This window comes from Porites lutea, chromosome 9 (genome assembly GCF_958299795.1).
Source record: "Porites lutea chromosome 9, jaPorLute2.1, whole genome shotgun sequence".
In the NCBI taxonomy this organism is placed as follows: Eukaryota; Metazoa; Cnidaria; class Anthozoa; order Scleractinia; family Poritidae; genus Porites; species Porites lutea.
In genome coordinates, this window is record NC_133209.1 from 20,557,891 (window position 1) to 20,566,194 (window position 8,304).

Here is an 8,304-nt window from a genome sequence, read left to right on the forward strand (position 1 = left end):
AACCTGATACTATTGTAGGTTAGATCATTGCTCGTGTATAAACTTAAGCCGCATAAACAATACCCTCGAACGTCAGGAAACCGAAAAAAAAACACACATCAAAGGCAATAATTGCTCAGGCTTACCAGTCGAGATGCTGCTTCTGAAGGTCATCAAGTGTTCCAGAATCGCTTGAGACTTTTCAACCCTCTTACGCCTCAAGCAAGGGCAAGTGAGTAGGCTCATTTTTGAAAACGATGCCATCCGAAATCGGATTTCCAAAGACTTTGACAAGCGGTGCATTTGTCAATAAAAGCGCAATAAACAAACCAGCCATGAATTACAGAACAATCTTGATAGCAGCTGTATTTCATTTTGTACAGCAAGTGGAAAAAGACAATTAAAAACATCACAAGTTGACACAAAACTCTGTCAGCTTCAGCTGTCAAAGTAAACAATTTTCCAGACGCTGCATAAATTTTCCGCATGAACTCACCTGTCAAATTTTGACCAATCAGAACACAAAAATTGGACTTAGAGCGTGATCAACGCGTGACAGTGAGAAAAGTAAAGAACGATTGCCTTCCCTGCATGTAAAAGCCGGTTGAATTTTCGCGTCCGAGGTCAGTTCGAAATCAAAATTTTAAAAGTGCGGCTCATGAACACGACTTATTTTATACGCATTTAAAAAAAATTGAACTTGAGCCTGCGATCATTTGAAAAGTAGCAACTTGTCAGTGGATAAATTCAAAAAACAATCAAACTCAGTGGGTCGATACCTGAGCCGGCGATACGGTCAGGCGATACTGGTCAGCAGAAACACTATTTTGACAGCTGTCATTTAATCAAAACATGGATGTACAATATCAGGTTGCAGGCTCCCCAACTAGCAAGAAAGTGTGAGTTAAACATTGGTATGCCTGTGGTGCGGACGGACGGAAGGTCGGGTGGTCGATGTAGGTCACGTGATTGCCGAATTTTCTAGGATAGATAGATTTTCTAAGCTATGGGTGACCTCAATGGATAGAAAAATGAGCCCGCGATACAGTCAGGTGATGATGGTCAGCGTATACTCTAGTTTGACAGCTGTCAATTAACCTTCATTAGAATGGCGAATATTCGAATTAAGAGACTACGAGTGTGAGTAAGACATATCCGTCCGGCTTGTAGTGGAAAATGACAGATCGTGTACCTGAGCGAACCTGAGCCCAAGTTAATCTATGCACATATCCCATTTTGACAGCTGTCAATTGACCGTAATTTGGCTTGCCAATATAACTTTAAACGACTGTCAGCCGACTGACAGGCCAGCCCGGGGTAGTTTCGTTTTTACGTTGAATTGGTAAGTGTAACATATTATATCAGCTTATATGTAGGGGCAAAACGACTGATCTTTGACCTGAGCCCGCGAGATGGTCATGTGATAATTGTCAGCGGATGTCTGTTTTTGACAGCTGTCAATCTAATCGTACTCATACGGATGTCTTACAAAACTGAAAGGCTAGTCAAGTTGTGCATGTCTATTGTGACATTTGACATCGGCTTACATGAAGTGTATGTACGGGTGGGCGTACTCTACGTCATAACCAAATTTTCTCGGATGGATAGTTTACCAAATTTTGTTACCCATGGTGCTCCGCTGCGCGCGCTTCGCGCGCGGGAGCTCCGCTATAACATCAGAGCAACTCTCTGTGAGAATTTCTGTGATGTTATAACCCGAGTAAGATAATTAAATATTGCATCCTAGACTATGAACCGTGACGTTCACCGTTTCGGCTCTCACTGCTATCCATGACGACAAGCCAATTACTTGCATATTCCGGATATTTCTTTGGAAAGTAATCGAGAGTTCTTTTTGATGCAAATTTATATCTTTTGCTGGTTGTGCACGTGCATATGAAACTTGAAAACAATGCCAGTGAATAATGAGGACGCTCACTTGTAAACACAAAATCTGGGGGAAAAATTGGCTATATTTGAGGTCCTATTTAAAAGCCTTCCCTGTTTTCAATGTTCTTGAAACTTGCAGGGAATATTTCTTGACAATTGATCTCGGGATTGTCGAATTTATAAAAAAATTTATCGAGCGGTTTTTGGAAAAATGCGAAATTTTTAGGCATGGACCAAATTACGTCCAAAAACCGTATCAAAAGCAGCTGAATGCAAGTTAATAATATTCTTCTTACTCGCGATCGCCCAGAGCAATTCCCCTCATTTTTTGTCTGCAGTTTTCAATGGAATCAAACCACTATGAGACGAAGCCGCGTTCCCAAAACTTATCATTTTCTTAAAATATCAGCGCATTGTGTGGCTAGCATGCTATTTCACTGTTTTTATGATTCTTAAAACTGCATTTCAAAATATTTCGAAAACGCTCTCATAGAATTTGTTTAAACTTTGCCATAATGGAGGCAATTATAGCAGGTATATACTCCCTCAAGCGATTTCTTCAAAAAACTCTTGGTACAGAGAAACACAAAGATAAATGAAAAACGTAATGGCGTCATTACGTTGCCATGGCGACTCTGATTACAATAAAACCCAGATCATAAGAAATTTTCATCTTTATATAATACAGCTGTGGTAACCTTTTTTCCATATCTTTACTCATGCCGACGTAGTTGATGCTCAAACTGGGGAGGTATCAACCCCAAAAACTCCAGTCGAGCCACCTTAATTTAGCTTCCGCAAAACCAGTCGACCTTCTTGTGAGCGTTACTTTGCAATTCCTTTCCTTTTCCCTTCTGTTTCATTTTTTGCATTTATTCTCTCTCTCTTTTTTTTAGTGTATACCTTTGTTGTTTATTGTCAACCTAACATGCATCATCATCTCGATGCACGATCACTGAAATTCAGGCTCGATGAATTTTTATCGGCTTCTTATGCACGAGTATCGTGCGAGCACAATGCACGACGGCAAAATTTGAACTATTTTGTTAAGGCCTGGGATCACCAACACTTTGCACGTAGCCTGGCATAGTATGAAAAAATTGATCCGACACATCGTTCACACGAGACCGTCCGATACTTTCGCTCTCTTCAGACGGAATTTTGGACGGCCAAACGTCTAAATTTTCGTACGGTTATAAGGTGGTTTGTTGAAACCACAAATGTAATAAAGCCCTCAAAAGTAATACAAATTGGCCACAAATGTTAATATATAGATTTAGTCAGGGCTAAAAGCGAGGCTCCCATAAATAAATTTATAATTTAAATCAAACAATAAACTTGTATTCCACAATTCAGTTAACTTTAGAGCACATTGACATGTGAATTTTGAGGGAAAGGCTAAGTGATTTTAGAGAAAGATAATCTGCAAACAGCCCAAGAGTGAACCAAATCCTACATAGAGTTGATAGCCTCATATGTACACCTAAAAACTGGCAATCATCTTCGATCACATTTAAAAGCCATAATGGCTCTTGATCACCGTAGATTAATTAGGTCTGGAAAAAAAATCAGGCCGAATTTTTTGCGTTCGACAAGTTTACTAATGCTTTACTTAACAAAATCTTGCCAACAAATCTGGATGCCTGATAACCAACCTTTTATACCATTTATACATCACATCTGAGGTGAAACAGTACATGAGGCACTGCTTTTATCATACAGACCTCCGACAGAATGCAGTATTTCACAATTTTGCAATACAAATTGCACTCATTCAATATTCTGGACGATCGAAGCATGCGTGGGCTTTTAGCTAAACCGTTAAAAAAAAATCCAAAATCACCTATACGGCCAGCCGGTTCTCACTTTTGCAGCGCAAGATGTGGTCGAAGGTTTGAATGAACATTAATATTCCATTTAATGGTTTTATCTGTGTGTAATCTTCAAAAGCGTTTGATACGCGCGGCATTTTGAGTACTCCTGCAAGCAATGTTCACTGAACGACTGAAAAAAAAGGGCACAGCGATTAAAATTACAAGAGAGAAGTAACTAAAAATCAACAAAAGACATATAATTCGGTAAAACATATACAGAGACAACAATTTTCATTCACGAAGACAAGTATTAAAGTGTCTCTAACAGGGTCTCTAAAAATCCTGAGTCTTCGAGCATGTTTTAAGCCGGCTTCCCGGTGTTTGCTTTTTTCAAAGATGAACTCGAGGCAAGAAAATCGCTCAAAGCTTTTTTTGATCTTTCTTTTACAGCCAGAATTATAACTGAATATTCTTTGGAACGTTTTCTTTCTATTTGCGGTGAGAAAATGTCTAAAGGCTTTTTAAAGTTCTGTAAGCTTATATATCAAACCAGATACTCGGTCAGATCACTGTGGTCACACTACAGACTTTTTACCTAGGTAAACACGACTTGTTGACAGTTTACCTTGGGAAACTTGATTTTTGAAGTGTGACCGATTTTTCCCCAGGTAACTTACCTCGGGAAAATTTTATCGTCTGTGTCTTGGATATGTCTCGAAAACAATAGAGTTTCCCTTGACAGCTACCCCAAAGCAATAGCTAGGGGAAAATAAAATACCGAGGTTGCTAGCCAATAGACGCTCATCGGCGAAGGTCTTGATGACAGAACCGGACATAGATCACGCTGTGAAAGAAATTTTGGGAGCACGAGTCGTCACAGGCAGCCCAAGCGCACTATTTGTGGGTTCGGGCTTCAGAGGTCATTTGGTCGGAATATACTAGAATTATTAGTGTATTATCTGATGCCAAATAAATGCAAAAAGTCTTAAAGATATGAAGTCTTCTTGTTTGTCTATCTGTACTAGTAGCCTTTAAGATAACGAAAATCGATATTTCTTGCATTATTACATGTGATTCGGGCCCTTATTGTTCGAATTTTATCACATGTATTCGAATCTACAACGCTAAGAAAAAAAAAATCATGATCACGCGAAATATTGACTTTCGACTTTCTTTCCATCGAATGAAGTCGGCTAAACGGCGTTTAAACCGACCGTAGGACACAGAGTGGCTATGAACTAAAGGTAAGGGAGCTTTTTGAATCAATATTTCGCGTGATCATGATTTGTTTTCTTAGCGTTTTAGATTAGAATACATGTGATAAAATTCGAACAATAAGGGCCCGAATCACATGTAATAATGCAAGAAATATCGATTTTCGTTATCTTAAAGGCTACTAGCAAGATAGACAAACAAGAAGACTTCATATCTTTAAGACTTTTTGCATTTATTTGGCATCAGATAATACACTAATAATTCTAGTATATTCCGACCAAATGACCTCTGAAGCCCGAACCCACAAATAGTACGCTTGGGCTGCCTGTGGAGTCGTCTACGTCTTCGCCTTTCTTCACCTTGCACGTTGAATTAGCGTAAGAAATAACAGCGAGATAAAAGAAAAAATGTCTCTTTGATCAGCTAGATCCCTGCGCTTTTTGCCTTCTTGAATTTACGTTCCAAAAAATTCAACTGGCGTGAAAACTTTGGGAGCCGATATCAGTAGTGTGACCTTACCAGAATTTTTACCTAGGTAAAACAAAACCCGAGATGAATTTACCTAGGTAGATTTTTGATGAATTTGCCCTAGGTAAATCGGTTTTACCTAGGTAAAAGTCTGTAGTGTGACCACAGATTAAAAACGTACATAAACTAAATAGCCGCACAAACAACGCTCGACTTCATTAAATTAGGGTCAATTAGATATAAAAGCAAACATCAAATACAATAATTACTCAGGCTTACCATTCGAGATGCAGCTCCTGAAAGGTAAAGCCAGTATCGTTTCAGACTTTTCAACCCTTTTTACGCATCAAGCAAGGTGAAAAACGAAAACAATGCCATCCGAAATCGGATTTCCGACTTTGACAAGTAACGTATTTCTCAACCAAAAACCCAATAAACAAATAAGCCATGAATAACAGAAGACTCCTGATAGCAGCTGAATTTCATTTTGTACATCCAGTGGAAAAAGTCAGTTAAAAACATCACAAGTTGACACAAAACTCTGTCAGCTTCAGCTGACAAAATTCAAACAAAATTCAAGATGCTGCATAAATTTTCCGTATGCACTCACCTGTCAAATGTTGACCAATCATGATCAGAGCATAAAAATTGGACATAGAGCGTGACCAACACGTGACCGTGGTGAGCAAAGGCAAAAGCAACTCGTCTTCCCTGCCTGTAATAGCTGGCTGAATTTTCGCGTCCGAGGTCAGTTTGAAATCAAAATTTTAATTGTGCGGCACATAAACACAACATATTTCATATCAATTTGAAAAAAATTAAACTTGAGCCTGCGATCATTTGAAAACTATTAACTTGTCAGCGGATAACTTCCCAAAAATACTTGACCTCAATGGGTACCTGAGCCCGCGATACGGTCAAGTGAAACTGGTCAGCGGATACCCTGTTTTGACAGCTGTCAATTTATCACAACATTGTTGTCCAATATGTGTGCATTATCAGTTTTCCTGTGCTCCCAAACTAGAAAGTATGAGATTGAACATTGATCGCGATCTAGTAAAACAGTTAACTGGTCAGCGGACAGCTTCCAAATAAATCACGTGACCTCGATGAGTTGACACATGAACCCGCGATATGGTCATGTGATACTGGTCAGTGGCTATCCTGATTTGACAGCAGTCAATTGACCATATTGTAAATGTCCAATGTAAAAGAAACCACGTGACATCGTTTTTATACCATTAGTCCATAATTAAGCGCCGGTAAAAAAGGCGGGTATCGTAAATAAGGTCTATAGTCGTAAGAACACCGCCCTCAAATAACCTTTGCACCCTAAAAAAATATATAGAGAATACTTCATGGAAAGTGCTGGCGTACGATATTTACGCACGAGTTGTTGACGTATCAGATATCGAACGAGTGAGCGCAGCGAACGAGTAAGATTTCTAAAATTTACCGCAAAATGACAACGAAAACGAAGTATCAGCTTTTTAGTAAAAACGTTTGTTAAAAAAACATAAATGACGGTGAGGATAAGAGGTAATCCAAGAACTATGAGTAATCTTAACTGTTTGTTCTCAATGCACAATTGAAAATGAGTGAATTTAAGTAAAATGGCCGGTTTCAATATAAGCTTAAGCTTAAATGAAAGGCAAAGTAGCTCCGACAAAAAGCACAACAAAAGCTTACGTCTCGTTCTGTTTATCCCTTTCCGCTGTTGTTTCGCCGGCTCTCTACCGTTTTCTTTATCGACAGTGAAACAAACGAAACTATTCCACTCCATTTCCGAAATGTTTTTCACTTTTTTAGCGAGAAAAACTCTTTGAGTAAAACTTTTCTCGTTGAATGTGTGCGAAGCGGCGCTGCAAGCTGCAATAAAAGGCGAGAATTTTCGCGCGAAACTCACACACCTCTGTGGCTTCTGATTGGACGTATCATTTTTTTCACGTGTGAAAACCATCGTTCGCTCCTCTGATTGGCTAGAACTAATTTGCGTACGAAAATTTACGACATAGCATTTTGGTGAGTATTTCTCAATATGTCAGTATAATAAAATATTTTACTGCTTTTAATTGAAAGGGCGCCGCTTTCAAGTAAGAGTCACACATATAAAAGAAGAAAAATAAATAAGCGCCTCTGCGCTCTATTGAAGAAACATAACCTTTATTCAACCATTTAAGGACGGTGCCCACTAATGTGAAGTATTTTTTCCTCGATAATGACTGTGAGACAAGTAAATCATATCAGCCGCTATTGAAATCCAAAAAGAAAACTGGGGGTAACCGAGCATTTTTCAGAGATAACTGCGCTTCAATATGGAGAAAAACGCTGAATAGGCATTTTTTAAAAAAATGATAAAAAGTTATTTTTTCCCCAAATTTCGGAGTGTACAGGTAAACTGGCGCAAATGCAATGATAATTGCAACAAGGTTTCAAAATAAGCAACAAATGATAACATGACAACTGCTCTTTATACGTCTTTTTTTTAAATATCAGCACCACTGGGAAAATATCAGCAGTTACCCCTCTCCACGCGTTTGCCTTAAAAATAGTGTAAACGACATTTTCCCCGAAAACCAAAAATTGATCGTTTGCTGAGTAGGCTAATTACTTTCATTTGGTAAGATAAAAAGTAGTGGTTACCACGCGTTTTTAGAACTTAAATTGGTTGGTTTCGACTTTAACTTAATCGCTTTGGGGGCTTATTACAATTTTTCCCATCCCCTCCCTGGTCAGTTTCACTATTGCTTCACTCAACGCGGAGTACTTTGGGATATCCACAATGGCTGATAGTCAGAGAACAACAACTCACGGAAGAGAGCAAAAACAGAAAGTGAAGCAGGACATTTCATGGACTATAAGGAAAACAAATTATACTACTTCATTCAACTGGAGCTTCTCCGTCTCAAAAATTTAACAAAAGTTTTTGGAGAAGAGC